Source organism: Pyrus communis, chromosome 2 (assembly GCF_963583255.1).
Source record: "Pyrus communis chromosome 2, drPyrComm1.1, whole genome shotgun sequence".
NCBI lineage: Eukaryota > Viridiplantae > Streptophyta > Magnoliopsida > Rosales > Rosaceae > Pyrus > Pyrus communis.
Genome location: NC_084804.1, coordinates 3,989,232 through 4,000,502, shown reverse-complemented (window position 1 = coordinate 4,000,502; position 11,271 = coordinate 3,989,232). Strand labels below are relative to the sequence as shown.

Genomic DNA, 11,271 nt, shown 5'->3' with positions numbered 1-11,271 from the left:
TCCCCTTTGTGGATAATCACTGTGTCAATGATATTGGTCCTACGTTTTGTGGGTTTTGGGTGAGAAGGGATTTGGTATGTATTTCCATCTTTTCTATTTGTTCTTTGTTTGAGTGAGAGGGTTTTGAGATTTGAGAGTAAACTCTATTTGTAATTTTCAAATTTGATATTATTGGAATTTCCTCGTTGTCTCCAATTTGGACGTAAGCTTACGTCAAATCAGTATAAATCATGGATTGTTTGACTTGTCATATTTTTTCGTATTGGTTTATTGGTTTCATAATTGACGCTTCCGCGTAATGCTATTATCTTTGTCTACAGTCAACCCTCTAGCTTTTGATGTTTTTTATGCTTAAAATTTTTTCCCCTGAAATTAAAAATTACGAAAGCAATGCAAATCAGCGAATAATGTAAACCGAGTCATAAAAAAACATAAAAAATAGTTGAGGATCACAATAAAATCCAAAAAAATGCAGCTGAAAATGACACCCGGCATTTGAAATCTACAAGATACATAAGGCTTCTTTTAGTCAACAATCATTTTGTTTTTAGCAGTCTTTATCAGATAAATTTTTCTAAATGAAAAATATATACAAACTTCGAGTTGAAGACACGTATGTCTTCTTGGTTTTCAGAAAGTGTCTGCTGTATAGGACAACAGCGAGAATTCGTTCCCTCTTGTCGATAGCGTTGTTGCTCGTCCTGAGCTGTTGTATGTACCTGCGGAACTCATTAATAGGCACAGTAGCAGCACAAACCAACATCAGCACAGACCAAGCTGCTCTTCTTGCTCTCAAAGTCCATATCACTAGTGACCCTCAAAACATATTGACCACCAACTGGTCTACCACGAATTCCAATATCTGCAACTGGGTTGGCGTTACGTGCCGTGTAAGCCACCTTAGAGTCACAACCTTGAATCTGTCTTACATGGGTCTCAGAGGCTCTATTCCTCCTCACCTAGGCAACCTCTCATTTCTTGTTCAGCTGGAATTCAGAAACAACAGTTTCCATGGTACCTTGCCACCAGAATTGTCTCGTCTACGGAGGTTGAAGTTGATTAGGTTCAGGTTTAATGACTTTATAGGAACCATTCCATCATGGTTCGGGCTCTTATCTGAACTTCAAACCTTTGATTTGTATGGTAATCAATTTTCAGGTTTCATACCAAATGCCATCTTCAACTTATCTGCACTGCAAGTACTTGATCTAAGAAACAACCAGCTATCTGGTATGTACTTATCAAACAAAGCTATCTGCAACTCTTGGTGATCATTACTTATGTTTAAACACCATGCTTGTGATTTATCTGGTATTTTAATTTCTTTTCCCCGGCCCTATTCTCTTTCCGCTGCACATATATTATGTGTTCCCTAAATTTATAGGTAGCATACCAAGAGATGTTGAGAAGTTAAAAATGTTGAAGGAGATATTAATTGGACACAACGATTTCATAGGTGTGACTCGATCAGCTTAACTCTTTCTAGTGATTATATATGTATCCTACTTTGTTGGTTATTTTTTTTTAAATAGGGAATTTTAACGAAAAACTCTCAGTACTGTTCACTTTAACAAAAAACCATTTTTACACTAAAAAGTCAATCATGATATTATTCACTTTATCATTTATTTTGTCCTTATCGTTAAAACTCAAAATTTTCAAGCCATTTTCATTAGTTTTACATTTTTAACTATGGGCTGAGATGCACATGTTTTATCTAATTAACAGGTAGCATATCAAGAGAAATCGGGAACTTAACCATGCTGAACAATATGTACCGTGACTTTAAAACATGTTTGAAGGTAGGAAATCTTTGTCGTTGCAGTACTGCATTAAGAAAACTAATTTATGTGTAACCCTTATCATAGGGACCAGCAGATGACTTAAACACGTATGTATTGACTTTTCAGAAATTCCTAACTTGATTGGCAGTAAAGATCAGGTGGAGAAGTTGTACGTGCAGGCTAATGCCCTAAAAGGACCTGTTCATTTGGCTGTCTTCAACATGTCTTCTTTGAAAATTTTGGCTCTAACGGCAAACTACTTGACTGGTAGTATTCCGGACGATTTACAGCATCTTCCAAGTATCCAGATCTTGAGTTTGGCTCGCAACAAACTTGATGGTCCACTTCCATCCAAATTATGGCAATTCAAAGAGCTTCTCCAGTTATCTTTAGACTCTAACAACTTCGGTGGAAGCATACCAGAAAGCATCGGGAACTCTACCCAGTTAGAAGGGATTGGCATTAACTACAACAACTTGACAGGTACCTGCCAACTAACATATTGTTTTGTTCCAATCATGATTATTTCTTGATTCAATAAATGTGGGGTGGTAGTTACTCATGAATGATTCATAATTTTTTAACTACTCAATTTTAGGCCTCTCTCACCTTGCTGTTGTGTTGTTAAAAAGGGGGAAAATTGCTTTTCGTAAACTGGGGATACGATTAAAGAGAATTCTTTTGAAATTTAAATCATCATGTTCAACATAAAGAGCGAAAGGAAGCCCGAGTTAAAAGAAAATGCAGAGTACCCATCTTCTGCATAAAGAACTTTCATAGAACATACAAAATCTGAGATGTTTTCTGTAGCTGAATATGTATAAACAAAAGAGAAAATTAGAATGTTTTTAAAATTATTTAGATTAAATGTGCCTTTTTAAAATTTGATTAAAGTGTTTTGACCAATAGTCATCTCTATTTTTTAAAATTAAAATAATTTTTGAATTTATCATTTTATCTGCATGATGCACTATTCCATTTAGTAGAGATATTAGTAATTAAACTATATTATTTCTTTTTCCAAATGATTATTTCTTTTTCAAATAGTTGGTGATCAACATAAAAGCTCCGTGTAATTTTTTCAAAATTTTTGTGAAATTATATTTTTTTTGTTTTGTTTTTTTAAGTATAGTTGTTGACGAATTATTATTAGGTACAATACATTACGTATATATTATCTGCGGGTACGTTTGAATTTACAAAAAATCATTAATTGATACGTTTATTTACAATTTTGGTACGTTTGATTTGATACATATCGTTAATATTGGTACATTATTTTTATTTTGGTATGTTTTATTTTATACACATTGTGTATTGATACGTTTATATTATTCTCAATCCCATTTTCTCTTAAAGTACTAAAAGAAAAACTTATTTCAGTACGTTTGATTTTGAGGGATTTAAAAATATTTTAAACTATTTTGGAAAGAAAATATCTTAAATCATAGATGATTATTGCTAAATTGTATCATTCTTGTGAAAATAAATTGAATCTAACCAACAATTTTTTTTTTTTTTACAATTATCTCTAACAGAGGAAAGTGTAATCAAAATGCTAGATTATAGGAAATTTGTTACAATATAATGTGCATATAGCACCAAATTATGACAAAAAAAAAAGTTCAATCAAATCACTGAAAGACATGGATATTTGATTTAGAAAATTCAAAACTGAGGCGTCTATATCAAAAGGTCTGTGGCTTACAATGCTGGCCATAATCCATCCTCTTCATCCTCATTTCTTTACAAATAAGGATTCTTTTCTATTTATATTTTCTTTATAGTGATTTGGTGAAGCTGGCGAATCGGTTTATATTATAATCGTGACTTTTTAACTAGTAGTCTTAAAGATATTTTTTGTTATATATTATCAGTTTAAATATATAGTTATTTGTATTATCTAAGAGTTTGAATTGGGACAGGTACCATACCAAATGAGATTGATCATCTTAAAAATTTACACAGATTGTTATAGCATGTTAATAATCTCCAAGGCCCCATCCCATCCACAATAGTCAATATGTCCAAGATCAGATCAATTTCTCTTACTAAAAATCAACTCTCAGGCAGCCTTCCTGCATACATTGGTCTTGGGGTCCCAGACCTACAAGAGTTTTTGGTAGGTGACAATCAACTCACTGGAGCATTTCCCAACTTTATGTCCAATGGTTCTAAGCTCACAAGGCTAGATATGTCCGCGAACTCATTTTATGGGTTTATTCCAAACAAGCTCTGTGTCTTGAAAACCTTTGAGTTTCTTGGCTTACACACAAATAATTTGACAATTGATACTTCAACTCCAGAAGTAAACATCCTTTCTTGTTTCGCTAATCTCACAAATCTTCGGGGATTCTATTTATCAAATAATCCATTAGACACCACTCTTCCGGTTTCCTTTGGAAGTATCTCTACATTGCTTGAACATCTTGCTATAAGCAATTGCAACTTGAGGGGTAACATTCCAAGCGATATTGGAAACTTGAGCAACCTGAGAGTCTTGGACTTGGGAGACAATGAATTCGGTGGGTCAATTCCAACTTCTATGGGAAGATTAGGGAAGCTTCAAGGTTTGTATTTGAATGATAACAAGTTGCAAGGATACATCCCATATGAACTTTGTCAACTCGACAATGTGGCTGAACTACTTTTGGGTGGTAATCAACTCTCTGGTTCTATACCTTCCTGCTTAGGTAATTTAGCCAAAAGATTTAGAGTTCTATCCTTGCAGTCCAATTTCTTATCTTCCATAATACTGTACCATGTGGGAACTGACAGATATCTTGTACCTAAACTTGTCATTTAATTCTCTATTTGGACCTCTCTCAGAAGATATTGGAAAATTGAAAGTTGTGACAATTGTTGATTTGTCAAACAACAATTTATCTGGTATTCTACCAAGTAGCATTGGCCAACTTCAGAATTTGCTTAAACTCTCACTGTCAACCAATGGTATAGAAGGCCCCATTCCCATTACACTTGGAAAGATGACAAGCCTAGAACACTTGGATTTATCCAAAAACAATCTCTCCGGAGTGATTCCAAAGTCTCTAGAAGCACTCTCTCATCTCAAGAATCTAAATTTGTCTTTCAACATACTGCAAGGTGAAATTCCAACAGGTGGACTTTTCCAAAACTTCTCTGCTCAGTCATTTGTTTCAAATGCTTTGCTTTGTGGTGTCCCCCGCATGCATGTTCCACTGTGCAAAAGTCGTACAGACCTCAAACCACATTCAAAGAAAGCTGGTACATCTATCTTGAAATATATTATTCCAGGATTCATTTCAGCAATAATCCTAGTGGCAATTGCTTCAATGTTGATACGACGTGGGAAAAAGAATGTGCAAGTTGTAACAAGTACTACCTGGTCACCTGAATTTTTTTGGAGAAGCATTTCACACTTAGAACTTGTAAGGGCGACAAATGGATTTCGTGAAGGCAACTTACTTGGCACTGGGGGTTTTGGTTCGGTATATAGAGGTACACTTTCAGATGGGATACATGTTGCAGTAAAGGTTTTCAATTTACAGCTGGAAGGGGCTTTCAAGAGTTTTGAAATGGAATGTGAAATGCTAAGCAATATTCGCCACCGAAATCTTATCAAAATCATTAGCTGTTGCAGTCAAATTGATTTCGAAGCCGTGATACTAAACTACATGCCTAATGGGAGCCTCGAGAAGTGGTTGTATTCTCAAAACTCATCTTTGAATATCTTACAAAGGTTGAACATAATGATAGATGTTACATTGGCATTGGAATACCTACACCATGGTTATTCAATATCTGTTGTCCATTGTGACGTGAAGCCAAGCAATATACTCCTAGATGAAGATATGGTTGCACATGTTGCTGATTTTGGCATTGCAAAGCTAGGTGGAGGAGATTATGTTACCCATACCATGACCCTAGCCACAATTGGATATATGGCACCAGGTGATGTATTGTTGCAGCTAGTTTATTTTTCAATTTTGTATATCTTGTCCTTAACTAAGAAAAAAAATCAATTTCTTTTCCCTTAAATTATTGCAGAGTATGGAACAGAAGGAATTGTTTCGACAAGAGGGGACGTGTACAGTTTCGGTATTGTACTCATGGAGGCATTTACAAAAAGAAAGCCAACAGATGAGATGTTTGTTGAGGAAATGAGTTTAAAGCAATGGGTTTCAAATTCATTATCTACAGTTGTGGATGCTAATTTGCTTGGGATGCATCAGGAAGATCATGACTTTGAGACCTGTAATGATTGTTTATCATCCATAATGAGATTAGCCCTTGCTTGCGCGGCCGAATCACCGGAAGAGAGGATAAACATGCTCGAAGCTGTATCCACACTCAAGAAAATCAAGATGAAGATTTTGGACAACGCTGCCAGAGGTGTGCGGTTAAATCTTCCAGTGCTTCCTGTCTGGGTTGGATAAATTTTATCATTCTCTCCAACAGAACATACTAGTTTTTGTTTCTGTAAATTTTAAATGGAAATGAGTTTGGTGTGTTCGTTGAGTATTTTGTTCATGGAACAATTGTTGTGATTTAATAAAAATTGTTCATGGAACAATTGTATCACTCTCTCCAAAGGACTTGCCTACTGCACAATTAGTCCATATAAAAAATGGCCTCAAAAACCTTGACCACCAAATTGGTCAGTAGTTCTTGCAATTCCTTTTGCAAAGTGGCCACCATTTCATGCCAAAATTCTCACAAATCTCACTTAAGATTTACGACTCACTCCCTCCAAACACTTAAAGACTCAACTGTATTTTGGTTCCTTGACGTATTGACACAAATCTTTCAAACAATAAATGAAGAAAACGTCGTTTGGGGAAATCTAGATGAGAGGTATGTCAACTTTTTATTTTTTATTTTTACTGAGACTTACATTTGATTTCTCATTTTTTTAATGATGGGTTCGGAAATTGTTCAAAAAGTCGAACCATTTTTTGTAAGTGTTTGGTAAAAGGAATGTGATTGTATAATAAACTTTGGTCAATAACTGAGTAAGATAAGAATCAATGAGTAATATATGAAAATAAAAAATATATATAAACTTTCGAAGCCACACGGCTGAACGTCCTTCGCTATCAACCATTCCACCTCATCATCCAAACTCTTAAATCTTCACCCTTGACACAATCAAATCTAAAAAATTATGAAAATACACGCAAAAGAAAAACAAGTATGAAACTAGACGCAAGTAATCCAAATGACCACTTGGGCTGATAGACTGTCAATTATCAATTCCATTTGATCTCTCCTCCACAAACTCAAATTTGGATTACTCAATTATTTCCGCAATATAATTATCTCGTTGTTGTTCAATAGAGCTTGAGAATTTGATGCATATATGTGTTCATATTAGATATTCACCAAAATTTTTAAAAAAATCTTTTATTTTATTATTTTCACTTTTCAATTGGTTAGAGTACCATGAAGATCAAAGGGAAAGGGAACCTATTGTTTTCCTGACATTTTAGGGATTTCATGATCGTTACCGTTCATCGTACATCATGTGATAAAAAATTATTATGTACTATTTATATTTAATTTTAAATTTTAAAATAAATTTTGACCGTAATATATATGATAAACGGTTACAATCATAAAATTCCTAAGATCTCCAAGAAAAGAAGTTCAAAGGGTCGTCATTGCTCAGGTGAGCACGATTCTAAAGTCAAAGATATTATTAATTAGTATCTTGGGAATGGTAAGGACGCCTTGGCCGGCATTTGGATGCTGATAATTGAGTCCACTCCACTTCGGAAGCTGCTAATTTAGTCCACTTTGGCACAGTATATGTTAGCTAGTTGGATCAACGAAGGCATTACTTCCACTCCTTAAATTCCATAAAATACATCTGGCTCCTTGTAGTCAATAAATTATTTTCTTTTCAGCAGTCTTCGAATTGCAGACACTTGTGTCTTCTTAGTTTTCAGAAAGTGTTTGCTGTATAGGACAATGGAAAGAACTCGTTCCCTCTTGTCGTTAACTTTGTTGCTCGTCCTGAGCTGTTGTATGTATATGCCGAACTCATTAATAGGCACAGTAGCCGCTCAAACCAACATCAGCACAGACCAGGCTGCTCTTCTTGCTCTCAAAGCCCATATCACCAGTGACCCTCAAAAAATATTGACCACCAACTGGTCTACCTCGAATTCGAATATCTGCAACTGGGTTGGCGTTACTTGCGGTGTAGGCCACCTTAGAGTCACAGCCTTGAATCTCTCTTACATGGGTCTCACAGGCTCTATTCCTCCTCAACTAGGAAACCTATCATTTCTTGTTCAGTTGGAATTCAGAAACAACAGTTTCCATGGTACCTTGCCATCGGAATTGTCTCGTCTACGGAGGTTGAAGTTGATTAGGTTCAGCTTTAACAACTTTATAGGAACCATTCCGTCATGGTTCGGATCCTTATCTGAACTTCAAACCTTCGATTTGTATGGTAATCAATTTTCAGGTTTCATACCGAATGCTATCTTCAACTTGTCTGCACTGCAAGTACTTGATCTAAGAAACAACGAGCTATCCGGTATGTACTTATCAAACAAAGCTATATGGAACTCTTGGTGATCATTACTTGTGTTTTAAGTTGTAACACCATGCTTGTTATTTATCTGGTATTTTAATTTCTTTTCCCCTATTCTCTTTCTGGGCACACATATTATGCGTTCCTGAATTTATAGGGAGCATACCAAAAGAAGTAGAGAAGTTAAAAATGCTGGAGGAGATATTACTTGGACACAACAATTTCACAGGTATGACTCGATCAGCTTAACTTGTTCTAGTGATTATGCAACCTACTTTTTGGTACTTTTCTTAACCATAGGCCGGCATGCACATATTTTGTCTAATTAACAGGTAGCATACCAAGAGAAATCGGGAACTTAACCATGCTCAAGGTCATATACCTTGACTATAACATGTTCGAAGGTAGCTAAACTTTGTCATTGCAGTACTGCATTAAGAAAACTAATTTATATGTAACCCTTATCATAAGGACCAGCTGATGACTTAAACACGTATGTACTGATTTTTCAGAAATTCCAAACTTGATTGGTAGTAAAGATCAGGTGGAGAAGTTGTACGTGCAGGTTAATGACCTAAAAGGGCCTGTTCCTTTGGAGGTCTTCAACATGTCTTCTTTGAAAATTTTGGCTCTAACAATAAACCACTTGACTGGTAGTATTCCGGACGATTTCTGTCAGCATCTTCCTAGTATTCAGATCTTGAGTTTGGCTCGCAACAAACTTGATGGTCCACTTCCATCCAAATTTTGGCAATGCAAAGAGCTTCTTCAGTTCTCATTAGACTATAACAACTTCGGTGGAAGCATACCAAAAAGTATCGGGAACTCTACCCAGTTAGCAGAGATTACCATTAGCTACAACAACTTGACAGGTACCTTCCAAGTAACGTATTTTGTTATTCCAATCATGATTATTTCTTTATTAAATGTGGGGTCATAGTTACTTACTCATGAATGATTCATAGTTTTTTATGTACTCAATTTTAAGTCTCTCTCACCTTGCTGTTGTCAAAAAGAGAAAGAAAAAAAAATGCTTTTCGTAACTTGGGGATATGATTAATGAGAATTCTATTGAAAATTGAAATCATCATGTTCAACATGAAGAGCGAAAGGAAGCCCGAGTTAAAAAGAAAAATACAAAGGACACGTCTTTAGCATAAAGAAATTTCATAGCATATACAAAATTCGAGATGTTTTATGTAGCTGAATATGTACCCATCTTCGCCCTCTTTGTTGTTGTTGTTTTTTTTTTATTTTTTTTTATTTTTCATTTTTTAACAAATAAGGATCCTTTTTCATTTATATGTTCTTTAATAATTTGGTGAAACTAGTGAATCGATCAATACTATAAATGCGACATTTTAACTAATAGTCTTGTAAGATGAGTTTGTTGTTATATTAGATTAATTTATATATGTAGTGATTTGTAGCATCTAAGAATATGAATTGCGGCAGGTACCATACCAGATGAAATTGGTCATCTGAAAATTTTACAGAGTTTGGGACTCCATGTTAATAATCTCCATGGCCCCATCCCATCCACAATCTTCAATATGTCCAAGATCGTAGCAATTTCTCTTACTGGAAATCAACTCTCAGGCAGCCTTCCTGCGGACATAGGTATTGGGGTGCCAGACCTACAAAAGTTTTTTGTAGCAGACAATCAACTCAGCGGACCATTTCCCAACTTTATATCCAATGGTTCTAAGCTTACAAGGATAGATATGTCCACGAACTCATTTTATGGGTTTATTCCAACCAAGCTCTGTCTCTTGAAAACCCTTGAGTATCTTAGCTTAAGCAAAAATAATTTGGCGATTGATACTTCAACTCCAGAAGTAAACATCCTTTCTTGTTTCGCTAATCTTACAAATCTTTGGGGATTCCTTTTATCACAAAATCCATTAAACACCACTCTTCCGGTTTCCTTTGGAAATCTCTCTACATCGCTTGAATATCTTGATATAAGCAATTGCAACTTGAGGGGCAACATTCCAAGTGATATTGGAAATATGAGCAAGCTGACATCCTTAGACTTGGGATACAATGAATTGAGTGGGTCAATTCCAACTTCTGTGGGAAGATTAGGGAATCTTCAAGGTTTGTATTTGAACAATAACAAGTTGCAAGGATACATCCCATATGAACTTTGTCAACTCGACAATCTAGCTGAATTACTTTTGGGTGGTAATCAACTCTCTGGTGCTGTACCTTCCTGCTTAGGTAATCTAGTTGCAACTCTAAGAAGTCTATCATTAGCTTCCAATTTGTTAAGTTCCACAATACCACCTTCCTTTTGGCAACTCACATATATCTTGCACCTTAACTTGTCAACCAATTCTCTATCTGGACCTCTCTCAGAAAGCATTGGAAAACTTACAGTTGCAACAGATGTGGATTTATCAAATAACCAATTATCTGGTGCTCTACCAAATAGTATTGGGGGACTCCAGGATTTGGTTAGTCTTGTTGAATTATAAGTATTTGAGCTGAAAAGTTTTAGAATAAGTTTGTTTAAATTGGTGTATCCACTTGTGCAGGATGAGGCAAAGTGTAAATGTCTAGTTTTGTAAAAGGCCATGAGTGCCATGTGTTGGTTGATCCATGAATTTAGATAGATGTGTGTCTAAGATGAAAAGTAGTGTTTTATGTGGTCCCAAGTTAAGGGCCTTCAGTTAATGTAAAGCACATTAGTGCTCTTTTTCGAACACAGAAGAAATATTCCTCTGCAAAGTTTCTGCAGAGAGAAGAACAAGAAACCATTCATTTCCTCCAGTCTTTTTGTTCATCGTTTGTTCTTCCTGTTCAGCTCCATCTACATCAAAAACTCGTTGATTCAAGTTACACTAACATGGCCTCAGAGCCTAGTTGGATTTAACAATCTGGGCGTAAATCTGTGAAGTTATCGAGCTCAATCGAAGCTTCCTTGAAACTCTGTGAAGGTTGTCGATTCAGATAAAAATC

At 35.5% G+C, this 11,271-nt stretch overlaps 1 pseudogene; it reads left to right on the top strand.

Moving 5' to 3' along the window:
• Positions 1-578: 578 nt before the first annotated feature.
• On the top strand, positions 579-6,275 carry LOC137723232 (putative receptor-like protein kinase At3g47110; annotated as a pseudogene).
• The last annotated feature ends 4,996 nt before the right edge of the window (positions 6,276-11,271 follow it).